A 10,819-nucleotide genomic window follows, 5' to 3' on the forward strand; every position below is an offset into this window, starting at 1 on the left:
TACAGTCAGGTTTCTACCCTAACTATTTATTGAGACAGCATTCTAAGGCTATCAATGACCTCCTATTCCCTAAATCTAATGGAACATCTTTTTTTCATACCTCATTTTCTTCTTCTCTGCAGCCTTCTGGCCCCACTGTCTGGACATTTTCTGCTCCCTCAGCTTCAAAGTCATCATATTCTCTTGATTTCCCTCCTACCTCTCTAATCAATCCTTTTCTGGCTCCTGGTCCTTTTAAAACCTCATACTGTTCATGCTCACCATGGGTTTGTCCATGACCCTCCTCTTTTTTCTCTACACTGAAATTCATTCCCTCCCAGACTTCATGCAGATATCAATACTATTGTATCTAGTGCTGATCTCTTCAGAGTTCCACATTCACATCTCCAATTGCCTACACATTATCTTTATCCCAATGTTTCTCTCACCAGTGCTTCAAATTCAACATGTGCAAAACAGACCTCAGTATTCTTCCTCACAAAACTCCTCTTTCTGATGATTATTCTTCCCTCTACGCACCATGATTCATTCATTTGTCTCCAATGCCTGTAACCTTGGGGTTACATTAGATTCTTCCCTCTCCAGTTCCTATTCTAGCACTTACTAGGCTCTATTGATTCCATCTTCTCAATTTCCTGATATTTCCATTTAGTTCTGTGCTAAGCCACAGGGGACTAGAGGCAGTATTCAGAACAAATCTATCAAAGATCCCAAGCCCTTGGGAATCGGAGGTACTAGAAGACTTGTATTTTTAGGGGTTCAGAGACCAGGAGCCCAGCACTCCTTGCAGAGTATCTTTTGGGTGTGTTTCATCTTGGGATGATGCTTCAGTACTCACATCCGATGTGAGTTCAGGCCCAGAAGAACCTTACTACCAGGTGTTCATTAACCCAGATGTCCAGAGAGAACTCTGTCGCCTCCACTCCCTAGAGCCCTCAGATCCCTAGTCTTTGGAGTGACAATTGAGGGAAATCGATGGCACTGTACCTGAACTGCTGTTGTTTTCAATCATCATAAGGCCCCTGCAGGATGGGTCCCTAATCAACTGGTTATTTCCCCATAGATGGCTGGTAAACTCGCACACCTTGTTCCTCAAATCCTTGTGCTTCCAGAATTACCATCTACTAATGTGAAAATCCTTTGACTCCTGCCATCTCTCTCCATCTTTTCAACTCTAGCTACCTCAGCCCTGCCCCTCCAACCACCATATTCTTCTCAGCTTCTCCATTAAAAAAAGTAATGCTAACCCTTTTTCTATATTACCTTCATTTTCAAATATACGCCTCTTCCTCTGCTACCCAGGGAACTTGAAACAAAGAATAAAAAAAAAGGAGAGGGTGAAACAGATCAGCAAAACTAACCATATCAGCCTAATTTTACAAAATATTTGATATTCCATACCTGTAGCTCTTCAGCTCTGCAAAGAAAGGGGGGTGTGAGAAAAATACTTTTTTTTCCCTTTGGGGTCAAGCTTGATGCTTCATTTTGTTGCACTTGCTGTTTGTTCTTTCCATTTACAGAGTTGTAGTCATTGGGTATGTTATTTTCCTGTTCCTGCTAACTTTACTGAGTCTTTTTGTGCTTTTCTATATTTTTCATGTTTATACTTTCTTATAGCATAGTAATCATTCATCACTTCTTGCTCAATCTCCAGTCTACACCAGCTGCCTTGGCCGTTTAAGTAGGATTCTGTCCTGAGGAATCCCTGTTGATTATGAGTCTCTGCCTGGGACCACCATATCTTAAGGAGACCCAGTTGCACTGCCTGCTTCATTCCATCCCCCCAATTTTCAGCTCCCCTTTATGCTTTTTCCCTTTTAGAATGTAAGCTCCTTGGTAGTAGAAACTGTCTTGTTTTCTTGATTTTGAACCTCCCTTGCTGTAAGATCATAATAAATGATCTGGCTATAATCTGTCCATCCAGCTATCTCTATCTCTCTATCTTTCTTTTAAAATTTTATTTTATTTATTTAGTTGTTACATTTTAAGTTCTGAACTGTCTCTCTCCCTACCCTGTCCTAGAGAAGGCCACCATTTGATACATATGTATATAGAAATATATGTAAAACCACACATACTATGCATACTTCTGTTTCTCAGTTCTTTCCCTGGTAGTGGATAGCATTTTCCTTCATAGGTCCTTTGTACTTTGTTTGAATATTTATAATACTCAGAATACCTTGGTTGTTCACAGTTATTCTTTGAATAATATTGCTGTACTGTATACAGTGTTCTCTTGGTTCTGTTCATTTCACTCCTCGTTATTTCATGCAGGTTTTACATGTTTTCTAAAATCAACCAGCTCATCATTTTCAGCACAGTAATATTCCATCACAACCATATACCACAACTTCCTTTCTTCTTCCATGTTTCCTCCCTTTCTTCCTCCCTCCCTCCTTCCCTTCCTTCCTTCTTTCCTTCTTCCCTCCTTCCCTACTTCCTTCCCTCCCTCCCTCCTTTCCTTCCTTCCTTCCTCCCCACCTCCCTCTCTTTTTCTTTGCTACTACTCTAAATATTTTGGTGTATATGCCACCTTTTCTTCTATCTTTGGTCTCCCAGGGGTATGTGCCTAGCAGTAGGTTCTTTGGGTCAAAGGGCATATACATTTTAATCACTTAGGATAATTTCAAGTTGCTTTCCAGAATAGTTAATCCAATTCACAACTGTCTCCCCATCCTATACCCCCATTGTAAACAAATTCCCTTCCATCTAGGTCTCTTCATGTCACACTCTATCTATCTTCTGATCCTCATGGAAATCTGGCTCCCTCTGAAATATACTCTATCCCTGTACACCTTTTTCAGTGCTCCTTTGCTTATGTTCCCTGACACACTGAGCCTGAAGGAACGGTGGGCATATATTTTGTTCCACATTGCCAATTCTGATCTGTTCCTTTACGACTTTCATTCAACTCTTTCCCTCTGATATACAGTCCTTTTGTCAACATCATCTATCCCAGAATCTTGCCATAATTATTATCTACTTGCTTCCATATTACTTTTCCTTCTTTTAAGGAACTAGCTTAATCTTCTTCATTCCAATACCTGTTCTTATGTTCTTATACTTGGAGGCTTTGATCTCTCTCTCTCTCTCTCTCTCTCTCTCTCTCTCTCTCTCTCTCCATCTATCCATCTGAACACTCTAGTCTCCTAGTTCATCAACCACCTCAGATCCAATGACCTACATTTTTAATCTACTCCCACAGGATGGTTGCATCTTAGGTCTTACCATTATTCATAACCATGCTACTCATTACCTCAATTACCTGCATCGCTGAAACCTTTCTAACCTCCTGTCTTCTCATTTATCCCTCTGCCTCATTTCTCTTAAACCTCTCACCGATTGCAATCTCCAGTCCCTCCATTCCTCTGATGTCTCACAGACCACCACTTCTGCTTTGGTCTCACTAGCCTTTCTTCAGTCTTGCATCCTGTCATTGATTAGCTCAACTATACACATCACCCTGGCTCTTAGTTTCCTATCTGTAAAATAAAGGGATTAGACTAGATGATCTAGGGTCTTTCCAGCTCTAAATCTATGATTCTGTCATCTATCCTGGAGTCTCTTGATTTTTTTGTTCTATCATTGCTCATAGCTTGACAAACACCAGCCTGGCGTCACCACCCATCAACGGCTTTCTCTGTTCCTATGTATATGCCGTTGAAATCAGTGAAGAAATATGCAATCATACTGACTGGGCCCACTATAAATTTATCTAGTCTAATCTTAATTTGGACCTCACTGATGCATAATCTTTCTATGCCTTACTTTTGATCACACTGCCCAAAGTAGCTATTCAAAACCTTCTAATCCTGGTAGCAAAGGAGCTATCAATCCTCACCAACTGTTGGCCAGTTACCCTCTATTGGTCAAACAAGCTGGCTTAGTTGAAAAAGCAAGGCACCCTGTAGGAGAAACAGGAAGCAGCTTGTGCTATAGGCCCTACCATCTCGGGAAAGAAGTTCTAACTACTAAAGTCCTTGGAATTCTGTGAGTGGAAATGGTACTCAGGAAGATGCATTGTCATATGCTTTTTTTTTTTGTACCCTAAGGATCACAGGACCTTTCCATATGACTTGCAATAGGGGTAGCTAGGTGGCACAGTAGAGAGATCATCAAGCCTAGAGTCAGGAAGACATGAGTTCAAATCCAGTCTCTGATACTTACTAGCTGTGTGACCATGGGAAGTTACTTAACCTCTCTTTGCCTCAGTTTCCTCAGCTGTAAAGTGAGGGTAATAATAGCATCCACCTCCCAGAGGTGTTGTGAGGCTCAAATGAGATAACAATTATGAAGTTTTTAGTACCACGCCCTGCACATACTAAACATGACATAAACATTAGGTATTACTATTAAATGAAACTTCTTATATGTGTTGCCTCCTCCCTTAGAATATGAATTCCTTAAGAGCAGAGACTCTTACTTTTCTATTTGTATTTCCAGAGCTTAACACCATGCTTCACACATAGTAAGCACTTAATAAATGCTCATTCCTTCATTCATTCTCTTTTCTTTTTAAGCTTCCTCTACAACACATATCCCTTAGTTCTCAGCAGAGGACTTAGATGAGAAAGTACAGGCCATGTTCCTTGAGCTTCCTCTTCTCCTGTTATTCACACCTCAAAATCTCTCTACCTTTCCCTGATTCTTCTTTTGTTCTAGTTTCTAATGAATAGGTCTCTTCTCCTTGTCAAGGCCAACTTTCTGCTTTCACCATTGATCCTATTCCCTTCTTTCTTCTCCAGGAGCTGGCCTTTTTTAAACCTTTCCCTCTTTTTCTCATTTTTAGTCTCTCCTTATCTTATTTTACAGCTGCCAACAAACATGTCCAAGCCTCTCTCATCCCTAAAGCTTTTTTATTTCACTCTGCTATGGCCTTCAAGTTAAGTACCCTATACCTTGTCTACCTTTCACAGCCAAAGTCCAAGAAAAAAAATTCTAAACTCTTAGCCTACTCTTTTGTTGTTGTTGTTGTTGTTGAGGCATTTGAGGTTAAGTGACTTACCCAGGGTCACACAGCTAGTAAGTGTCAAATGTCTGAGACTGGATTTGAACTCAGGTCTTCCCGACTCCAAAGCCAGTGTTCTATCCATCTTAGCCTACTCTTTATCACCTTTCTCTTACTTCTCAAACCCTCTAAATCTGGCTTTTGACCTCATCACTTGTCTGTAACTGTTTTTCCCAAGGTTTCTAATATCTCACCTGGTAAATTCTACATCTTTTCTTAAAATCAATCCCTATCCTTCTTGACATACCGGTAGCTGTCAATGTCAATCATCTCTACCTCCTGGATACAATCAGCACCTTTGGCTTCTATAATACAGCAGTCTCTTTGCTCTTTTCCTATCTGATGATCCTTCTTAGTCCCTTGTGTTTCATCATCCCCATCCTGCACCCTAACTGTAGATATTCCTCAAGTCTCCGAATGCTCTTCTTTGTCTACGCCCTCTCACCAGTTGATCGCATTAGCTTCCATAGGTTTAATTATCATCTCAATACAATTATGTATCTGGCGCTAGTGTCTCTCTCTTGAGTTTCATGCCTGCATCAGTTGGCTGGCAGACCTCTCTTCATAGATGTCCCATAAGCAACTCAAGCCTAACATTTTCAGAACAGACCTTGTTATCTTGCCCTCTGGAATGTACTCTTGCTTCAATCTTCCTTATTTCTGTTGAGGATGCCACCGTCTTTCTAGTCACCTAAGTTCTCAGTCTCTCTGAGTCATCCTTGACTTGCCTGCCTCTCTCTACTCCCCCCAAATCCAAACAGTTGCCAAATCTTGTCCATTCTCTCTCCATAATATCTCCTACACATGTTCCTTTCTCTCCACTCACTCAGTTATTGCCCTAGTTCAGGCCCACATTGGCTCTCACCTGGACTATTACAATGTATTCCTAATTGTGTTTTTCTCTTCTCCAGTCTATCCTCCACACAGCTGGCAAATTACTATTCCTAAAATACATGCCTGACCATATCGTTCCCTTGTTCAATGATAATTATTAACATTTAATTTAAAATTCTTAAAACACTTAGCATGCATTATCTCATTTGGCCATCACAGCAGCCCTTGAGGTAGTACTACAAACATTACTCCTGATTTTCAGAAGAAGAAACTAAGATGTAGAGAGATTAATTGACTTGACACTGTTGCACTACCAGAAACAGTATCTGAACCTAGGTCTTCTTATCTCAATATTCGGCATCCTAATGATAGCTAGCATTTATATGATACTTTAAGGTTAATTAAGCAGATTACAAATATTACCTCATTTTATCCTCATGACAACCCTGAGACGTAGGTGTTATTAATGTTATTATGTTATTAATTACAGGTGAAGAAACTGAGGCAGAGACAGTGATTTGTACAGAGTCATGCAGCTACTAGTTGTCTAAAGCCAGATTTGAATTCAGGTCTTCCTTCCAGGTCCAGAACTCTGTTTTTTTGGTGCCACTTAGCTGTTCACTATACCATTTGATAGGGTCCATATCACATCTTCTCAGCTTGCTATTTAAAGTCCTTTATGACTGGATTCTCACCTTCTCTTTTAGGCTTATTCTATTTTATTCCTCTCGACACATCATACATCTAGCTAAACTGGACCACTAACTTATTCAACAAACTTGGCATTCCAAATCTCACTTCTAGGCCTTTGCTCAGCCTATCCCTCTTTGCCTAGAATGCATTTATTTCTCAGAATCATTCACTGATTTTAGTCTGAAGGGATCTCAGTAGCTATTCATTCTAATTCATAACCCTAAAAACATTCCCACAACACATTTAACAAGGGTCCATTCAACTTTTATTGAAGGAGAGCCCCATCTTCCAAAAGCAGACCGTTTCATTTATGGATGACCCTAAATCATCAGAGCGTTTTTTCTTCGAGATCAAACCTAAATACCCTTTTTTGTAACTTCCCCTCATGGCTCCTAATTCTGTTTTCTGGAGCCAAACAAAATATGTATAATCCCTCTCCCACATGATAGCCCTTTAAATATTTGGATACAGTTATCATCCCTCTTAAGTCTTCTCTTCTCCAGGCTAAACAGTTCCTTCAGCTGAGCCTCATTTCCATGGACTTGAGGACATCCACCATTCTTGTTCTTGGATCCTCTCAAGCTTATCAACTATGGCACCTCGAACATCATACTCCAGGTGTGAACTGACCAGGACAGAAGACAGTAGGACTATTGCCTCCTTATTCTTGTAAGTTCTCCAACTCAGTACATTCCAAGCACAGTGCCTGGCACAGTCTAGTTACAGTATTTAATAAATGCTTGTTGATTGGTTGATTCTCCCGAATTTCTAGTTTAGTAACTGTCAAAAAAAAAAAGGAGATAAGGTTAGCCTGGCATAACCTGTTAAAGCCAGGCTGACTCTTTGTGCTCACTGCTTCAGTATGCATGAGGTTAAGAATCCATTATAGAATTTTGTCAGGAATTGAAGTGAAGTTTGGTGGCTGTACTTCATAGTCTCTATTCACTCTCTCTTTTATTTATTTATTTTTAATAAGTTAATTAATTTATTTTTAGTTTTCAACATTCAGTTCCATAAGTTTTAAATTTTCTCCTCCTCCCTCCCTCCCCTTCTCCAAGACGGCATGCAATCCAATATAGGCTTTACATATACATTCCTACTAAACATATTTGTATGTTAGTCATGTTGTATTGAAGAATTAGAATGAATGGGAGTAACCATTTTTCTCTCTTTTGAAAAGAAAATTAGGTACCAGTTTTTCTCCAATCCTGAAGTTGCTCACCTGTAGTTTAGGATCTTTCAATTATCATTGACAGTAGGTCAGTGATTATATCTAACAGTTCTTTCAGTCTCTAAGAAAGTAGTTTATTTATGCCAGGTGACTTGAATCCAGAAAAAAATTACTTTTGGACTATTTGAAGGCAAGAAGTTTTTGTCTTTGTATTTGCAGTGCCTAACACATTGAGGGGGAGGGGGTGGACTTGGGATTTCATTGTCTTACAGAACTTGATATAATAATTTTCCTCATGATGCAGTAGTGCCTTAGCTGTGACTTCAAGTCTTAGAGAGTTGCCTACAGGTGCTTAGAGGTTAAATGACTTAGCTAAGATCATATAGCTAATGTGTTAGTCAGGACCTGAATCCAGGTGTTCCTAACTCCAAAGCCTATCCATTAGATCTGTTTTCTTTCATCTGGCTGGAGCTTAATAAAAACTTGTGGAATTTAACTGAAGGGAAGATACATACTTTCTTGCTACTATGGCCTTACTAGCCTTGGGTAGGCCCTCCCTTTAGTTCCATTTTTGTCCTTTTTGGACTAAAGGAAAAGCATCTTCTTGGCATAAAAAACAAAATCATAGGAAGAATTGACCAATTCAGTTTTCAGTTATCATGGTTCCCTCCACCTCCAGCAATGTGGTCTATACCTTCTTCTTCCCCCAATAGGGCTTCAAACAGAATAGAATGGAACAGAACAGCTTTCCTGGCCAGCCTTAGGTCCTTCTGAACCTTAGCAGTCCTAATGCCATTCTTATAGAATCAAGCCAGGCTTTTGGATTTCACCCAGTGCTTATCTACCACTGCTTCTGTCTCCTAAATATATTTTTAAAAAATCTAAGTTGTTTGGTGAGTTCTCTGTGTATCCACATCTGGTCTCTTCAGACAATTATTTTTCCTTCACATAGGAATTGTTTCCGTTTGTCTTCAAAATTTCCTTCTTAAAAGTTTCCTATCCTCCATCTGACTTCTCTAGAATTTTGGTCCATGGAATCCCACTTGTCAACCCTCCTCTCAACCTTTTGAAAGCTACTTTTCATGGATCTAGAGTATATCATACACAACGCTTGGTTTTCTTGTCCCCTCTCACAAACTCTAGAAGAGATTGGTCAGTTTCCCACAAATTTTCCTTCATTTTCCCTCCAGCAACTAGATATAGATGTTTCCCCTTATTGATTTCACTGACTTTGGAAAGATGAAATTATTATTAAGGTTAGTCAAGAAGTGACTAGGGCTGCTCTGATTTTGGTAGAGGGAAAGCTCTGGTAGATGCCTCGATAATTGAATTCCTTTCCCCACCCCCTACTGTGTGCCAGGCTTGTAATATTTCCCAAACTCCTCATCTATTTCCTGATTTTGACCAGGTGGTCTGTAGTATATACAGATGATGAAGTCACTTCTGTTTCCTTCCGTAGACCTTTACCCAAGTAGTCTTCATTATGCTTTCCCTCTCTGCTTCCTGGATTTCTTCATCTTCTTACCAGTTACCCTAACCTCATTACTTATCCTGCTTCTTGGGGAAAGCCGTATTTCAGCCATGGGTTTCATCCCATGGAGTCTCAAGATGTGATATGTCTATGAGGTCAAATTTGTCTTCTTGTTTTAGGATCGCTTTGTTGCCTAGCTTTTGGTCATTCGTATCCAGATACTTCCTTCTTCCCTTTGCCTCTTAGAATCCTTGGCTTCCTTCTGGTTTAGCTCAGGTGCCACCTCTTTTAGGAAATATTTCCTGGTGATTCTTTTTCAATGCTCTTTCCTTCTTCAAATTTCCATTTCATCTGTGTACACATTGTACCTGTCAAAAGAATTCAAGCTTCTTCAGAGGTGACTCTTTTTAATTTTTGTCTTTTTATCTCCAGGTCCTACACATAGCAGGTACTTAATGCTTGTTCAAGTGAATTTCCACTGGTAACACCTTTGTACATGCCCTTACTGCTATTCACCTGACCTTCTGCAATGAGGTTCTAAAAGGTTTTTTTCCTCTTCCACAATTTGCTATTCCCTTTTGCTTCCCCATTAAGGTTCAAATTCCTCAGCTTGACTCCACTATTTGGCACCGTTTTACCTTTCCAGCCCTATGTTCCCTTCCATGTATTCTATATCCCAAGGATACTGGTCAGCATTCTGCTCACTCTGTACCCTCTCACACCTCCATGTGCCTTTATTCAGGGTGCTCCCTCTGCCTGGAATGTCTTCTCTCTTCTTCAGTTGGATTCCTACCCATCCTTTAAAGCTCATCTCAAATACTAAGCCAGGAAGTCTTTCTTGATCTGAGACTAGAGGTTAAGTCTTTACACTTAGACCTCACACAGCACTTTGCTTTGCACTCTTTAATGGGCTTATATAATTTTGAGCACAATGGTGATCTGTATTGGTGTGTCATCCCTTTACCAAGTGATAAGCTCCAAGAGGAAAGGGCCCATTTTTATCTAAATTTATCACCTCCCACACTGTGGCTGGCACAGGGCCCTTCACATAGTTGCTTAAAAAATGTTTGCTGAAACAATGCTGAATGTTTGATCTAAAAAAATGAAGAAAATAGTATTTGTACTACCTTACAAACTTAAAAAAAACACTTTGGATATTTTCAGGCACTACAGAAACAACCTGTCATTCAGAAAAGTGGATATTCAGTGAATGCCTGAATACTGGCTCTACCAACTTATTAGGCTTAAATGAGATAAAAGAATGTGAAAAATGCTTTGATAAAGTTTACAAAGAACCTTACCAGAGATGACCTAAACATGCTACTATTCCTAATCAATGATAAGGTTGCATTGCAAAAAAGAACAAGTATGGTGCTGCAGTGTAGTTTCTGCTCCACACATGGAACTTTTCTATAGCAAGGGCAAGAGAGAAAGAGAGCAATCCACTGAAGCTGCTAAGGCAAGGTTGCTCTGCCCGAGTATCAGGAATAAAAAATCTCGTCCCCTACCCTAGCATCAGAACAGAATGGCAGAGCTGGAAGGGAACACAGAATGTTAGATTACAATCCACAAAATGGGAGAGCTTCAAGAGATCCCAGAATACACAATTTTGGGACCTAAAACTAAGTGCTCTTCCTTTGTA

This window comes from Trichosurus vulpecula, chromosome 3, assembly GCF_011100635.1.
Source record: "Trichosurus vulpecula isolate mTriVul1 chromosome 3, mTriVul1.pri, whole genome shotgun sequence".
Taxonomy (NCBI): Eukaryota; Metazoa; Chordata; class Mammalia; order Diprotodontia; family Phalangeridae; genus Trichosurus; species Trichosurus vulpecula.